At 41.9% G+C, this 18,252-nt stretch overlaps 1 long non-coding RNA gene across 1 annotated transcript in view; it reads left to right on the forward strand.

Annotated features, from left to right (window-relative positions):
- The window catches only part of LOC141421302 (uncharacterized), a 184,504-nt gene that overhangs the window by 150,503 nt on the left and 15,749 nt on the right, over nt 1-18,252 (forward strand). The window contains exon 4 of the long non-coding RNA XR_012445908.1: nt 18,147-18,232. This is a non-coding gene — a long non-coding RNA (uncharacterized lncRNA). The remainder of the gene's footprint in view (nt 1-18,146; nt 18,233-18,252) is intronic.

Here is an 18,252-nt window from a genome sequence, read left to right on the forward strand (position 1 = left end):
TTTGCCAAAGCTTTTTTTTTCTATTTTGCTTATAGTCTAGCAGGATTCGTCCCCTTCCCTACCATTTTGCTTAGTGCTATATTAGGGCCCATTGTTTCTTTTATGAATATAGAGTTCCAATATTTCTGGATTTCACTTAGTCTCCAAGTGTCTACTGTTCCCTGTTGCCCTCCCTTGTCTTTCTACCCCACCCACCTTTCCATGCAGCCTTGGAACTTCTGCTTTGTCTCAGGCTTATCTAGTTAATAGTTTTCTAAAGTTGAATAGAGGTTTGGAAATCCAACCATGTATTTGAAAACCTGATATCATTCTTACGTTTTCCATTGAATACAATCCAACAAATAATTACACTCAAAACTCATCACATGTAAAGAAGCCCGTAATTTCTTCAAAGAACTTTACTTAAATGAAAGCTTATGACCATAATGATGGTAAGTATGGAGAGAAGTTCTTAGTTCTGTTTTTTTTTCATGGTGTAGAGAGGAAGAAAATAAAAATGCATGTGGAATTGTAAAGACTAGTTTTTATACAGCCCTCTGAAAAAGCTAGGTGAGCACAGTTCCTTGATGGACTGACTCCAGGTTGTCCAGAGATTCTGGACATAAGTCATATTAAATTGGGGGTCTCTGTCTCTTGCTCTCTTGCACTCTCTCTCTCTCTCTCTCTCTCTCTCTCTCTCTCTCTCTATATATATATATATATATATATATATATATATATATTCTTCATTCTTCTCCCTTCCTCTCTCCCTCCCTCCATGTCTCCTTTCTCCTTCTCTTCCTCCCTGTTTCTCTCTCTCTCCCCCTCTCTCTATTTCTCCTTTCTCTATTTCACTTTTTGGTACAGGGGTTTGAATTCAGAGACTCACTCTTGCTGGAGAGGCATTCTACAACCTGAGCACAACTTTACCTATTTTTGCTCTGGTCATTTTGGAGATAGGCTGTCGATTTTTGCCAAAACCAGCCTAGACTGTTATCCTCCTTTTTAGTCTTCCCCTGTTAGCTGGGATGACAGGTGCATGCCATTATTACTAGCTTTTTTCCTGTTAAGATGTGGTCTCACAATCTTTTTACCCAGGCTGTCCATGAACTGCTATCCTCCCTCCTAACTGGAAAGATGGCCATGTGCCACCATGCCTATTGGTTGAGATGGGGTTTCTCAAAATTTTTGCCTGGGCTGGACTTGAACTTTGTTCCTCCTGATTGAAGCCTCCCTAGTAACTAGGATTACAGGTGTGAGCCATGAGTGCCCAGTTTGGGAGTTTTCTCTATTTTCTAAACCAAATTGAAATAGCAATAAATTCCTCTCTTTTCCCAGGAATAATTAGAGCTTAATGAGATGGATATTACACACACTTGACCGTCTAGTCACATTACAGTGATTTCTCATCTCTGTGAAGGTGGCCAAAGAGGAGAAACAAAACTTGCCACACACTACCCCTCCTGTTCTTGGTGTTCTCCCTTCTAAGGCCTGGGTCTCCAGCATGGTTTGACATCTTTTGGAACTGTGAGCTTCATTATTTCTCAGCTTCCACCTTCCCATTTTGATAGCTCTTCTTTCCATCTGCTAAATGGTTCAAACAGATCTTCCCAGAGCTCCTGCCCTGGATCCCTCAGAACATCTCTCATCCTTTTCTCAGTGCCATTCCTTTGACAAAGACAGTGTCCCTGGCCTCCCAGTTCTCCAAGCCAAAGTCACTAGGCCCTTTTCCAGGTCTCCCATGGAAATTAATGAATCAATGGCAGAACTAGGATGGAATTATTTCTCATAGTCACCCTGTCTTTGTTCTTCTAAAAGATTCTATAGTCTCTCTACCCATAGATAATTCCTTTTCATATCCTTGCAACTCAAGAAGCATTTCATATGAAACTTTTTAGATTAAACCTTATTTTCATGAACATTATACCATCTGTGAAAAAGCCTTACTATTTCTATTTCATATAAGGAGACTGAGACTGGGTTTCAGAGATGTTGAGAGACAGATAGATATCCCCCAGTTGATCCTCTTAAGCATCATTTCTTACTGGCAGCCACAATATCTCCTGCCATTTTTTAAGCTCTACTGTGACTTGAATCAAGGGCCTCATGCTTGCTAAGCAAGTCCTCTATGACTTCAGCCATGCCACCAGCCCCAGTAATATCTCTTGGGAACAGAAAGACTTGCACAATCTCATGCCTACATAGACACACCTATATTTCCTGAGTTAGAACTTGGGAACCCAGCAATATGGACTTTAACAATTCTTCCCAGTCATCCTGAAGTATTCCACGATAACAATCACTGCCATCAGTCATGCATGGGTTAAAGATCCAGGAATTTGTTAGATTAAAATAATGAAACCAAAACACTGATGCACTGTTATATATTTAGAATCTTCTCCAAAATTCTCCTTAACCCTTCACTACTTCTTTCTTCATAAAAACAATATTCACAGGCCAATGGTCATTTGTAAATGAACACGTTACCTTTCTGTCATTATAATAAAACATTTGAAATAACCAAGTTATAAAAAGAAAAGGTGTATTTTGGCTCAGAGTTTCTGGAGTTTCTAGTTTAGGACTGATTGGTCCTATTGTTTTGGGCCTGCTGTAAGGCACCATATCATGACAGGGGTTTGCAGGGGAGCAAAACTGCTCACTTCATGGCTGGGAAGCAAAGGAGAGAAGAGGGTTCCCATGGTCCTCTTGTAGGTTTCTCTCTATGATCTGCAGATCTCCCATTAGGCACTACCTCTCAAAGGTTCCCCTACCTTCCAATAGCATACCTTGTGTCCCAAGCCTTTGACACATGAGCCTTTGGGGACATTCAAGATCTAAACTATAGCAACATACTATTTTTTTTTCTTTGTAGACCACATTTTAGAGGAGAAGTGCGTTCAGGAATCCTCTCTTTTCAACAGAGATGTAAGAAATAAATTGACTACTGCAGCTAAGGAAACACCTCAAGAAGCAGTTAATTCATGTAACAATCCTCATAGCACAAACCCAGTAAGATCCTCAAGTACAGAGGACTCCAAAATGTCTTTTGCCCTTCTTGGAATTTCACTTGAAGAGATGTTAACACACCTTTAATTCTCCTACAAAAGAATATGGTCTGAAACTAAGAATAGGAATTTAATTAACTCTAGGAATTTTACTTTTTGTAAAGATGTTACTTTTTCCATTTTTTCCTCTCTCTTTTTTCTTTTTGGTACTGAGGTTTGATCTCAAGACTTCATTAATGTCAGGTAGGTGCTCTGCCACTTAAGCCAACCCTCTAGGCCAAGAATATTCCTTTTATGTTGACAGGGTCATTCTGCCCATGGGCATCATGTTCTTCCATTTCTGGACACTGAGGCTCTCTAACAAGCAGGAGAGATTAATTGTTAAGAGTAAATGTAGTTGATGATATGTCTGACATTTTCCTCTTTGTTGAATCTCCTGATCTCTTGCCTGCAGAGAATGGGTAGAAACTGGCCCATGCTGGTATCAAGTTCTGTGCACCCTCCACATAGCCACTCAGTGTCAAAATGATACCTGGTTGTAACTCTGTACCTTTCAGAAATTAAATGCTGAATTATTCCTACAGAGCCCTTAGAACCACTTATCTGCTGCCTCTTGACAGCAGAGATGAAGATTTTGGACATGCTCCACTTTCTCACCATAACCCAAGAAGGCCGTCGACCAGCACTTTATTCCCTCTGTGACCAGCTCTACTTAGCATGTCTCTACACTAAACCTGCTGATGGTCGTCATTGTATCTCCATGTCCTATTTCCCCAACCTGCCTTCTCTTTGAGCACATTGCAAACGGAGTGACAAAAGCTCCAGGAGTGAAAGAAATTTCCAGGAGACCCTTATGTCATCTGGATCTACTTTTCTGGAAATCTAGAGAAGATTGCCTAAACTCCAAATGATCAGTGCCATTCCAAAGCCAGCTTCAGGATTTCTATAAGAGCTTGGAATCACCTCTTATGTTTGCCTCAGGTTGGCACAGTTACAGACCCCTCAAACTTACTGTGTTTTCATTTTTGTTGGTGTGACAGATACCTGAGAGAAACACTTTAAAGGAGGAAGACTTATTTTGGCACATGCTTTTGGTTCATGGTCTTCTGGCTGCTTTCTTTCTCATCCACTGTGAGGCATAATAGCATGGCAGAAGAGTAGAGAGGAACAAAGTTGCTTATCTCATGGTACCAGGAAGCCTAAATTAGGAAAATGCTTGACTGACTTTCTCATTTTTCCATGTTTATTTCCTCCAGGCCCCCAGCCTATTGGGTGGTGCTGCCCACATTCAAGGAAAGTCTTTCTCCCTTAATTACTGCCTCACGTGGTAATTGCTTCTGGAAATGTCCTCACAGACACAACCTGAGGTGTGCTTTACTAATCGTCTGATCCAGTTAAGTTGACAGTCAAGATTAAACTGCATAACTACACCTGTATGGATCGTTCAGGAATTTACTGAAGCTGTTAGTGTAAGGAGCAAGGGAGAGATTTGAGTTTTGTACTTTTTTTTTTCATTTTGGTGGTGCTGGGGATTGAACCCATATCCTATTGCATGTTAGGCATATGCTCTGCCACTGCATTACACTCCAGGCTCCCGCCTTCATTTCTCTCAAAAGTCTTTGCAGTAGGACTTTTCACCTCTATAGGACCTACTTTCCTCATGGAAACACACCTCTGTTCAGACCTCCTACAATCTATGGTTTGTTGAAACTATTTTTGGCTGCTTTGCTTCTTGACAGTCCATACCCTTAGCACCTCACCTATCAGTGAATAAGTTATGAATCTATTACCCAAAGCAAAGCCATCTCCTTCCCTGACAGGACTTCTGTTGCCAGTGACTGACAGTAGTGTTTTCATTCTTGCTCTGAGGAGAACCACTAGGTTGTCCTCGTATATGGTCCTTGTGGGTCATCTGGCAGGGATATACATGGGGTCGCTACTGTGTGTACCATGCATGTGTCTTCTCATTTAGAGATATGAAGTAAGAATCTGCCATGCTGCTTTAGTTTCTACAGAACATCCTTGCCGTGGTCATGATGACTGTAATGCTTGCAATTGCAGTGCTATTGCTGCTCATGTTCTCTGTATACACGTGGATGAAACAGTCGTTGTGAGTGGCTTTTTGCATGCACCTTCCTTCCAAAAACTTGTAAGTGTTTGGACTAACGTTGTCCCTGGTGTTTCCTGCAGATCCCAGATTTAGGAGGAGGATGCAGGGATCTCTTAAGTCTGATTGTGTTTCAACATCACACAATGTGCTGATTATTGATCATCAGAGCAATTGGTTTTAGGCACTGTCTGGTGGTTCTGTTGCACATCCAAATTTGGGGATCCTTGGCCTGGGCTAAGATGAGAGCAGGCCTGAAATTCAGATTGTTCACCCAGCTCAACTGCACTAGCTGTTAGCATACAGAAGTATGGCCCTACTGATTGTTAAACAGCCACTTCCTAGAATTTCCCATGCTATTCCCCATGATGCTGTATGTGAAGGGTTAGTGCCTGGGACAACAGGGGCCTTGAGAGGCCAGGCTCCAAGAGTGTTCCCTTTGCTACACTCATTAAACATTCTGATTACCTTTCTGGACAGCCAGGTTGAAGCACAGAGACCAAAACTTTGAGTGGGTACTTGAAAACAAGTAGTTCACAAGATCTGTGTATTCATAATTGCCATTGTGAGTCTCATTCTGCATCCCTGGAAACACACATTGCAGATCACAGTTACAGAAGCTACCACCAGACCCCTCAGGTTCTGCCCCACACTGTGTTGTGTGCTCAGCTTGTGCCCAGAGAAGGGGAGGAGATGTGTGATTAGGAATGAAGTGCCCATCTCCCACCTCCACCCCTCCCCCTTTGAGGCTATAATATTAACATTTTCCTTAACAATGACATTGTTTCTCTAAATGTCAATACCCTTGGGATTAGTCAACCATTCAGGTCGGACAACACTACCTTACATACAGTTTCTTCCATTGATTCGGGAATGGGACCCTTGAAGCAAAGTGGGAGTTTTGGATTTGGTAGAAGTTAGAGATAGTGGATTTAAGAGCTCCTGAAAATAAACAGGGTACACTTTTCAACTAGGACCTGGGCTCATCCACTGGGCACACCATTCTCTTTCCATGCAATGTATGATATTACATACATTGGCTCTACAGCAAAGAGATGAATTAAAGTCGTGAGTGTCCTGAGATAGTTATAAGAGAGTGAAGGAGGGAGGAATTTCCCAGAGGTACTGTGCTGTCTGGAGGAAAAATAAATTTTATAAATGAAGCATGGTTTTTGTTGATTTGTTTTAGATATCCTCCAACAAACATGAAATACAATATTTTAATAATGAATGGGAAGGCATGGTTGCAAAACTCTGAGGAAAAGAATCTCAGAAAATCTGTGGAAAATCTGAAGAATTATTCCAATGTTTAAGCTGGGTCCAGGGGCCAGCCAAACCAGAATTTTAAATCATGATGTTGTGGAAATATTATCAGACAAGAAACCAAGTGACACTCAGAGAAGTAGGAGTACTCAGACATTTTATTTCACTCTTCCAGTCCCAGATGAGCTTGTGTTCAAAATTCTCGGCCCCCAGCAGTGAAATCACAGGATTCTTAAAGGGCAGTGCAGAGGGTCGGATTACAGGGAATGTGCTGGGTGCTAATAGGTGGTCTCACACTGGGTTTAGGGACACAGGGTTTAGGTAGGAGCAGCAGAGGGGACCGTTTTGGAAAGTCTTTACAGAAGGAGACAAAAAAGGTGGGAATGGGCAGTTATCTCCACATGCAGCCTTTTATCTTGTCCCTGGTCTCATTTTATGGCTTAACTAGCAATTTCTCTTATCCCATAACCTACTTTGAGGTGATCTTCCTGTTAACTCCCCCATTTGATGCTTTTCCTACTTGTAGATAAGCATTGACCCTAGGTTCCTGGGATTCAATCAGGTTACTCTTGTCCCAAGTGTCTGTATTGGGTCACCAAGAGCTGCAAATTTATTACCTCCATTCGTGAGTTAATGAAGTGAGTTATGACATTGAGAATGCAAGGGTCAAATACAAGGGCCAATAGGAGCATAAAAATAAGACCAGACAAGGGGAGTATCCATGAGGCCTAATTCCAGATGCTTCGCCATCTGTTTCAGGAATTCATTAGTTCCTGTCTCCTACATGTGTCCCACTCCCGTAATTGTTGAGCCATATCTCTTACCATTCCTGACTGATTCACATAAAAGCAACATTCTTCATTTAGGAAAAGGCAGACCCCCCATTTTTTGGCAGTGAGTAACTCCAACCTCCTCTGATTTTGAAGACCACTGATGCTAGGGAATCCAGCTGGTCCTTCATGGCCACTATGGACCTAACCACTTGTTCTATGTCATTTTTTAGGTTCACAGATAATTGATTATAGTAGGAGGCTAATGAGGCAATTTCTCCTATGCTTATTCCTATTCCAGCTGTTATCCCTAATCCCATTAGTAAAGGTATGAATTGGATAGCTCTTTGACTGTGTGTGGGTATCAAAGGTATAGGGTGAGTTTGGTTGCTAGGCACTGTGTTTATATGGGGGGTGAGGAACACTAATGTGCAATGCCCTTCCAGTTGTCTGGTAAGCACCGATAAGCAAGGGAATACAAAGGGAATAAAAAGAATGTTTCTGGGCTGCTGCAACATGTTCTGTCAAGTGTACATTTAATGGCAGTGGCTGTACAGTTTTGGACTTGGGCACATTGGATAGCAGCCCATTCCCTGACTGTATAGTATCCTTTTGAATTGTAGATACATTTAGGAGCCCTCTGAGATACCTATATATTGCTTACTTTGGGTTTCATGATGGTAGATTTGGGAGTATCATCAATGCATGATCTGGTTAAGGGGGCTCACCAGGGATGCTATATAAAGGAGGGGACCTGAGGACAGGCAGAGCCAACAATCACCTGCCAATGGTGGGTTCATAAGTTTAAGGAGGTTGTGAGTTGCATTTAACAGCTTGTACAGTTGGGGTTCCAAGTTAAAGTTCCCTGTCCCAGAAGGAAGCCTTAATGGGGGTTGTAGTGGTGGCAGATCATGTCTTTTATAGGCTCATAGCCCTCTAGGTAATCATCTCTGGATTGCCTCTATTTCTGTGGCTTTTGCCTTTATAGACTGATATGGAGACTGGGGGTTGGGGAGGGTGCCCAGATATAATGAGGTTTATTTTCTCCCCCTGTCATTTCATGATTCCATGCCTTTAAGTGGGCCCCATCTTTCTTCCAGCAAATGGTCTGCCCTATAGTGCGTTTGTTCTTGCAGGACCCTGTCAGGCCTGTCAGTTTTCCCTTACAGTAAATTGTCCCTCCTCTGGTACATTCAGAAATTGATGTGCTGCATGTGGTGGGTAACAGGTATTTGTAATAGGTGAAGGCATATTGTAGCCTTCCCTTGAAGCAGAGAGGTTTTACACAATGTAAGCAGTTATCCCAGTCTCTAGATGGAACAACCCTAAAATGTAATAGAGTCAGAAGGCAAAACCACATCAGAGACCTCATGCCTGAGACTGGGTTCTGGGCTACAAATAGCACAAAACAACAGTAAGCCTTCCTATGATGAGGAGATAACAGGAAGTCAGCAGTATTCTTTGACCTACATTCCAATCCTGGGGAGCAGTGATGGCCAGTTCCAGTGTGAACAGTTTTGCAACAATGTTGTTCAGCAGGATGGGATAAGGGTGGCATAAAGGGGAATGCATTTATGTCCTGGTGGGCAAATCCTCAGGCTTCCACCATGAGTTGACTAACCAGCTTCAGGAAGTGGCTGGAGCAGAGCTGGAGCTCTCTCAGGTGATGGCGTGTTGCTGTGATGTTCTCTGAAACCTCAATTTTAGATGAGTCATGGGCAGCTTGCCAGTCATTTGGGTCTGCAGGGGCTGCTGCTTTCTTGATCCAAGAGTGACGAATCCAGGGAGTAATATCAGTAACATTAACAGCTGTGGGATTTGCTAATATTACTAGATGGGGACCCATTCAACTGGGCTGGATTGGTTCCTTTTTCCAATCTTTTACCCATACCATAGCCCTGGATGGGTGGGGATGGGCCTAGTTACGCTTGGAGATTGGGGTCATTTCTGAGACTTCCCAGGAGATATGGCATAGGGTTTTTCTTTGGGCCTGGAGATGCTGAGACATATCTAGATTTCTGATTTGCTTGAGGTCCCCTCTGAGCCTATTTATTATAGGAGGGGGTCTGCCATAGAGAATATCAAAGGATGAATAGCCAGAGGGTCTAGGGGTGCAGTGTGCCCTGAGCAGAACCAATGGTAACAAGTCTATCGAGGAGGATTGTGTTTATTAGTAGAGTTTGACTAAAGTAATTTTAAGGGACCTGTTCATGTGCTCTACTTTACCTGAACACTGAGTCCTGTATGCTGTGTGGAGCATTCATTTTATTTCCAAAATTTTAGCCAGGTCCTGGTCTATTTCTGCTATGAACGCTGGTCCATTGTCTGATGTGATAGAAAAGGGGAGCCCATATCTGGGGATAATTTCTCTTAAAAGGGATTTTCTGCCTCATGCCTTCTGTCTGTGTGTGGGGCAAGCCTCAACCCACGCTGAATAAGTGCAGACAAGGACAAAGAGGTACCAGTATCCTCAACAGGGATTGACCTCCGTGAAGTCCACTCCCAGGTCCTCAAAAGGCATGGTGCTCATTATTTGAATCCCAGAGACTGTCAACAGTTTGGTAGCATTCCCTCTGGTGTTTCCCGTACTGACATTGTTTGTGCCCCTTTGGTGGCCTCTGCAGTGGATAATAGCCACCTGAGACAGTTGCCAGACTGCTATCAGCAGTCCTCTCTTCCTGTATATTGCTGCATGAATGCAGCATAGGGGCAGATGCTACATGGTCCTGAGCACCTGTTGTAACTCATCATAACCTACTGGACTGGAAATAATCAGGGGTAAAGTTGACAATTAAGCTAAAAACTTCATTGAGTACAGCCTTATTTAGTGATCCTTCCAGGGGCCACCCTACACCAAAAGTGGGCCAATCTAATTCACAAAGCATCCTAAGTTTTTTAGGAGTTAACTTGATTCCATAGTCTCCATTATATCCCTTTTTAAAGTTTTTAAGCATACACTCCAAGGGAGTCCCCTTACCCTGACTTCCACCATTCCCTCCTGTACAGATGTCAGGACAGCACAAAGTGGTAGGGGTTTTGGAGGAGAGGTAAGGGGTCCACTTCTCTGACACACAGAGAAGAACAATACACACCCCTTATCAGTGACTTGGACGTAGTTGCCTGGCAAGAACTGCTTAGGGTCCTCACTTGTTTTGTAGCCAAGGTATGTCTCAAACTCACACTCTTACACACAATTGCACCCTGCTCCCTTAATCTGAGAGACAGGGATTCACTTTGGATAGGGCTACTTGGGTGTCTGTGGGAAGTGATCAGGCTTCCCTTCTGCCTCCTACAGGCAGAAATATCATTTGAATCAGGGTTATTAGCAGTCTGATTGTCAAGACTCCCAATTGGTTCCTGAGAATCCTCTGGGCTCCTTTGTGCAACTGAGACTCACTCCTCAGGGTGCCTGAAGAAGTGACTCCCTCTGTTGGATCAACAGGTCCACTGGTACCTGCCAGGGATGGCTCTCCCTATGAGCCAGGGATGCTAAATCCCAGTGACAAGGAGGTAAAAGACACATCTCCAAATCCTGCACTGAGCCCCTAGAAATGTTATGGTATATTCAAATAGGGAAATGGGACACCAAGGCATTTTAGCAAGCAATATTTATTAGCATTCTGGAAGCAACTCAGCAGATTCACATCCAAAGGCCTCAGCCAAGAACAAAGGGGCCTTGCCTTATATACCCTTGCAAGCAAATTACAGAAGTGAGAAGCAAAGTTTAACCTGTATATGGTTACTTCATTCTCAGTGCTCCATGACCTTTTCAGATTCAGTGATTTTTAGCGTTCAGTTTCCTGCCATGATGCCCCTTTTTCCCCACTATAATATATCCTGAGGAATGGCCACTAACCAGCTTAACATAGATGGGGTTCCCACATCACCCAGGGCCTATTGTACAGCACTTTGCATATGCTGTCAGAGGGAAGGATTGCTGGTAATAGAACTCAGCTGTTGCATCTTCATGGGGATAATACCAAAGTATCAGCCTCATAGTCCCATAAGCACAGATTCCATACCACAACAGATTCCTCAGGCTTTTGCTGAGACTGTTGGTCAGCTTTCTTAAATCCTCCAGAACATACTGCACAGAAGTAGTATGCTCCTTCACTTCTGGAGCTCCCACTGGCTGACCATATTGGTCCAATTGCAGCTCATGCTCTAATTGGTGTTTAACAATAGGCTGGTCTCTCAGCATTACTGAGGTAGGAGGGATGAGCCACCCAAGCTAGAGGCCACTGATTCACAAACTTGTTCCTCCAGCTTGGTTACCTTGGCTTCCAAGGCAATCTGAGATGTAATCATATGGTGTAACTGAGCTTGCAAGACCACTTCCTCTGTGTGTTTCCTGGTGCACAGCTTGTAAAAACAGCAATGCCAGTGGGCAGGCTGATTCACAATGCTCCTCAGGGAGCCAGTACAACACCACTGAGACAACCATTTCCAAGGCATTGGCGGTCACCTCTGGGTCCTTCCCAGCCTCTGTGGGAGGCTTGCAATGGTGTAATAACAAAGCCACCACTGGATATCATAAATTAATTGGGAGCATGAGATATTGCCCCTAACTAATCTGCCCAGGGAATGGAAGGCTCTGCCGCGTAACTTACCCACAGATCCTGCCAACAACATCAGATTGTCATGCCCATCATTTTGGCCAATGGTTCCAGAGTGGATCTAGTGGGAAGTTGGAAGGAGGCACGTGGAGCCAGGGGCAATTGCATATAGGTAGATTTATTGCAAGCAACACTACAGGAGAGAACTGGAAGGAAGGAAAGACAGGTGGAACCTGTCATCTCTGCCTCTTAAAGGAGAACAAAACTGGCACAAAGCCAGTTACAAAGCAGCTTGAGCCCATCACAACATACTGTTACATAAGTGTACTTGGCATCCCAAGGCTGCTGCACTTTCTAAGGCTACACCTGCATGAATGAGAATGTTGTCTCCTCAGTGATATATGGGGAATGTTTTCATAACTTACACATAACAATGAGCAGAAAATTTGTGTATGCATGGAAAAAGAAGTGTCTTGGACATTGTGAAAATTTTGAATACTTAAGCATAAGTGAGGAAAACTGAAACAGGGAATAATTTTCAGCATACTTTAGGAGAAAAACAAATTTGATCAGTGCTATTTTTACAAACTTTTTAAAAATGTTTGGCTGAGCCTTTGGGAGAGAGCAAACATCAGGTCCTCAGTCTTTACAGGTGCCTCAGTGGAATCAAATTAGCATAATGAAAAGAATCCAGAATTTGGAGGGCTCTCCATGTCACCAAGCAGGAGTTGAAATTCCATTGCTGAGGCAGATAAGGCACTATTATCAAGAAACCTGATACATTTTCCAAGCAATAGTATGAATGGATTACTTGACCTGGGGCATATCCTTTGTGACAGCTCAGGTACTGAGTTACAAATGCACTCTTACTTGTTTGAGGTGTGTATTTTGAATGTACATTTGCATTGTAGAGCAACTTAATTCATACTGGTCTGGTGTAGAAGAAATCTGAACTTCAATTTCTTTAATGGAAAGACTGAAAGGCAGGTCAAAACAGAAAGGCATGATGGCTGGACACTTCTAGGGTTAATTTTGATTCCAGAATTCAGAGTTGTTGAAGTGTGGGCAGTTGAGTAATCTTCAGACCAGTTACCATGAGCATCCAAGCCCTAGTTTCATTTATTCACAAGTTATCAATTCACTCAGACTTGTAAATAAATTCACATGTATAGCCCACAAAACAATAAATTGATCTTATTTTATAAGATTACATGACATCTTGGAATACGTATCCACTTTAAATTTATTTCTATTTCTGTCAACTGGTGATGACAGATCAGATGCATTATTCCAAGTGTGACTTAAGACATCTGTTTATATTTTTAATCTCAATTTTAATGAGAGCAAAGAAGTTTTTTCTAAAAAGAAAATCACTGTATTGCCACTACCTAGAGATTACCACTTGAAATGATTGAGTGTATATCTTTCATGTTTTTCTCAGTTGGTGTCTGTCTTTCACATAAGCACTTACCTAATTCTCAAACCATATCTAAATTTCTCTAATTGTTCCATAAAGGGACTTCACAGTTTGTTGATGTAACACAGTGTTCTAATCACACTTAGGTATTTTGTCCCTTATGTCACTTTTATAAACCATTGGAAACTAAAGAGCCTGGGACAGTCATTGTGCTGCCGTAGGGACACTGCATCTGCCAGTGTCACACTGACAGTCTGGGCAGAATGTCACCCAGAGGAGCCGTGGCAGGTGACAGAAAAGGTGGTTCTTAGATCTGGAGACCAGCTAGTTGGTGAAGCAAATCTCTCCTGAAAGGAACCCTCCTAAGAAGCTGAAGAATACATGTCAGGAGGAAGAAATTAATGTATTGCCATCAGACACGCAGACTTGTTGCCATTCTTTAGTGAACATTCTACCTGTAGCTGGAGCCAACACTGAGTTCTTCTCTACCATCCAGCCTAAACTGCCACTGCTTCAGTAACAACTATGTTGCATGTTATCCTTGGGAACAGCTGCACAGTAGTTAACTTCACAGATTGAGTGAGGATGTCTCCAGGCTGTATAGACATATAAGTTCAAGCTTAAATGCAACCATATCTGAGAGAGAAATAAAAATTCACTTGTGAAAACACAGACAGCAGACACCTCCTCAACCTCCTTGCCAACCTCCTAGAGCAGGTTTGGGTAATGGGTTCAAATGTCTATGGAGCATTGTGCACTCAACACACAGATGTAGGAGGCAGTGTTGCTGAGCTGGGAGAAATGTGATATGTAGGGAGTTATGTTTTGCATTTGCATCCAGAATTGAGGTGTATGTTCTATTCCACATTTTGCTCTCCTTGAAAGTCATAATCATCATGTAAACAAGGCCTCTCCCTGTGTCCTGTCAGTTCTATCTTAAGTTGTTAAAGGAGCTCACAGTATAATTGCACTGAAGAGTGCAGTTCTCTCCCTGCAGGACAGTCAGGGACCCAAGACTATGATCTACCTTGGTTTTGCCACTCACCCTATTCAGAGAGCAAAGTGAGATTCAAAAGATCAGTCATCAGGTCTTAATGCTCTCTAATTTGCACCCCTCCTTTGTTCCCCATAGGACTCTCAGGCATTCTAGAAAATGTCCCTAGTTTCTTCTCTCCTCCCACCCCAATGCACTTCACTTTTGCCCCAAATCCTATGGAAATGTTCCCTGGACTTCCTCTAACAACCTGGCTGAAATTCCCCACTAACTTACAAAAATAAAGGCACAGAACCACCAAGGAGGTCCTCAAATGCTGCTCCATTCATTTAGCTGCAACAAACTGGAATTATCAATTTAACACCTTCTGTTTCTCCTAACATTAAACTAGTGGATTCTCAGAGTGTGGCCAGCCAGTCTGAGACAAGAACACACATTCACTCCTGCACAGTGCCAATACAAGCACTTCCACCTTTGGGTTAGAGCTGTTCTTGCTCAGAACCTCTTAAAAAGCTTTGTTTTGTTAAGTTTCTTCTTTATTGTTCTCAATGTAGAATAAAAGCCCTTATATGTCTGTATAAGTGCAGTAGATTAAAATTAAGGCATATATTTGAGGGTCTCAGTTGAATTTTTGTTCTATATGATATTGGATAGGAGAGATAATCTTATATTTCTAATCTGAAAATAGATTTATAAAATTTAACTGATATTTTTTAAAGACTTTAAAGAAATCATTCTTGTAAAGGGCCTATGATAGTGACTAGCATGAATTTAGCCCTCAATTAATAGGTAAGATCTTTTAGGATAGAGACATTTCTCTGTTCTGTTCTCTACTACATCTTCAGATTCAAAAATAGGTTTTGTCAAAACACAGACACATAATAAATAAATGCTAACATTTGCTATAGTAGTTTATAGCATATTTCAATCATTCATTTTTATTTCAGTAATTATTTTTTGAAGAACTAGTGTTTGTCAGGTATGGTAATATTGCTAAAGAAAAGCAAAGTCCCCACTCTCAGGGAATTATTTATAATAAGAGGAAATGTGGACTATGTGAGCACAGAAGCTGGCAAGTGGTAAGTGTTGAAACTTTTGAAAATCTTCCAAATTTTCTGTTCTCAGTGAACTAGAAAACTAGTGAAAGTGAAAATATAGATATGTGAGATTTTATTGAAAGTTTGAGGTTTTATGCACAGGTGTATACATATATGCATACATATACATATGTTTATATACCCAAATGCACACACCTATGCAGACACACACCCACATACAAATACATTCCTACACACACATGCATATATACACACATGCACACACACTCAGAAACACACACACATTCATATGCACACACACACATACAAACACATGCCTCTTTCTTGGTGATTTGAGGCTAGGTGGTGATCCTGATTCCTAACCATTGCCATGAGGAGGAAAGATAGAATCAGAAAGGTCAGGGGTATGTGGTATGGGGCAAAGAAATTCCAATTTCATACCCTGCTGTCCTTTCTTCACAAGGTCCCCATGTGACACTTCCTATATCCCAGTCACATTCCCACTGAGACCATTCCTACCCAGCCACACTGAATCCATGACCAACCTGAGAAGAATGTTTATGTTTTCACTTTAGCTGTGAAATATATTTTTCTCCTTCAGTTCCAGGGCTCCATGCTGTGAGGGGAGGGTCACTGTGCTGTGTGCAGCTGTTGCACTAGAACAGGAAACAGTGGTTTCCTGATGTAGTGAGTTGGCATGTGTCATGTCAAACCAATCTGTGTACTGGCTTCCAATCAAACTCTAACTTCCTTTAGAATAACACACTCTTCATCTGATAGCCACTAAATCTGTATATAATAATGGGCCTATCAAAGGAAAATTGACTCGAACAACTGTTATGCTCAGTCTTTGCATCTGTGATGGAGCTGGGAGATTGGCACTGTTTAAAAATACTATGTGTAATGGAATTGGACAAGGTAAGATGTAGTAATCATGTGATCTCATGCCTGTGTGCTATTGATTGCTCTGAAGTCAAAATCTATCATCTAATCAAAAAAGGCAAAGCTGTTGTACTAATCATTACAGCTCTTTTGACCAACCATGGATGAAAAAGTATTTCTCCTAATTTCCAACACTGGAAGATATAAGCGCACACAGGTAACAACTTCCTGAATAGGACTATGTACATCAGGAAAAAAGGGCATGAATAGACAAATGGGGTTGTATAAAACTAAAAGCTTTCTGCACGGCAAAAAAAAAGTCACTATGATAAAGAGACAGCCTACAGAATGGAAGAAAATCTTTGACAGCTATTAGTCTGATAAAGGACTTAAACAAGAATATATAAACAGCTCAAAAAACTAAAAATCAAAAGAACAAATGATCCAATTAATAAATGGCCAAATGAATTGAACAGAAAATTCTCAGAAGTAATAGAAATAGCCAACAAATACATGAAGAACTGTTCAACATCCTAGGCCATAAAGGAAATACAAACCAAAATGGCACTAGATTTTATCTCATCTGAGTTAGAATGGCTAACCTCAAGAACACAAACAGCAACAAATGCTGGGAAGGATACTGGAGGAAAAGGAGCCATTATACACTATGATTAGGGAATGTAAACGACAGCAACAACTATGGAAATCAGTATGGAGGTTTCTTGTGGCCTGTGTGAGCTTGTCCTCAGTCTCCATTACCTCCAGTGAGTTTATTATATACAGTGGTAAAGAAGGAAGTAGAGCAACAATTCTTGGAAGGCATGACATTGTAGTTACCAGGAACAGGGGAACCTGCAATTGCTACTCTCTGCACATAAACATCTTTGGAAAAGAAACTGTGCTGCATTTTGCTCTCACTCCCTTCTGCAGCTGGGGGCTGTGTCAATCCCAGTCCACAGACATAGCTGTGCTTATGTCAAGTTATCATAGGCTTCTCATATTCCACTCTCCACATCTTTCCATTTTTTATTTCTTACATGCTCCCAATGAAGCCTGACCCTTAATCCAAGGAACTGTCTTTGCACCATGTGGCATCCGACTGAAAGAAAAAGAAAACAGATGAACAATAACACACTTATTCCTGCCAAATACTAGGAGTGCTTCAGCAAATTAAGTGCATTGAAACTCTTGAGTTCATCCAAGATAGGTTTTGCAACATTAGCTGGAGAGTTTTATTATCATAAAACTTTTGCATGGCCAATATTTTTTGCCTTAATTGCTATAAGCCTACAGTATTGTTGCTTCATTCCCATGTGTCTATAAGATGAGCTTTTACTGTTTTCCAGCAAAATTCTGATTCATTGTATCACAAACATGGTGGAAGTCAAGATGGCATAACAACCCTTGTTGATATTTTATGGTATCCAATTCATTGCCTAGTGTGATAACCGCAGCCTCAAGTATATTGATGTGAACATCCATCTTGTCATCAGTCTGCACTTGAGCTTCTAGAGCATAAGTAACATTTTTGGTCAAATTGTTAATATAGTGGGCCTTTTGTACAGCCTTGAGTCAATGCCGCTGTGGCTGAAGCATCCATGGCCATCATGGTAACAAAGACCAAAATGCCTGCTATACATAGCCCTTCCATCCTCTTTTCTCTAAGCAAAGGCCCTTTTAGTTCCTTAACTACTTGTGGGCCTCTATCAGTGTACCAATCTCCTAAAATGTTGGTAGGCACTAGGACATAGAAAGGTTGGGCCATGATCAGGATGTCTTTGTCTTTGTTATGACTGGAGATGTGGGTGGTAAGGTTGCACCCTTGAAAAACAATATTTTCTAATCCTTCTCCCTTGGCAACCTCGACAATACCAATTACCAAAGACCTAAGGGTATAGGATACAGGCCTGTAGGCCAATCTTCTCAGCTCCTCCGCTATCCAGATTGGCCAATGACCAACTTGTGAGACTGAGCAAGCCAATAGCAGCTGCCAATTTCCATAAATCCCTTGGGTGTCACCCCATCTAGCCCCAGGACTAACTAGTGCCAGAATCTTATGTTATTGGACTCCTGACTACCACTTTTCAACCAACAAGTTATTTCATTTCCTGATAGGTTGAAGATAAAAACATTATGAAAGAGACACTCTCTCCAAGGTGCCACCCCAGACTTTCAGGTTACCTGATGAACAGAGCACCAAGGTAAGGGAAGAATATGGGTG

Source organism: Castor canadensis, chromosome 3 (assembly GCF_047511655.1).
Source record: "Castor canadensis chromosome 3, mCasCan1.hap1v2, whole genome shotgun sequence".
Classification (NCBI taxonomy): domain Eukaryota; kingdom Metazoa; phylum Chordata; class Mammalia; order Rodentia; family Castoridae; genus Castor; species Castor canadensis.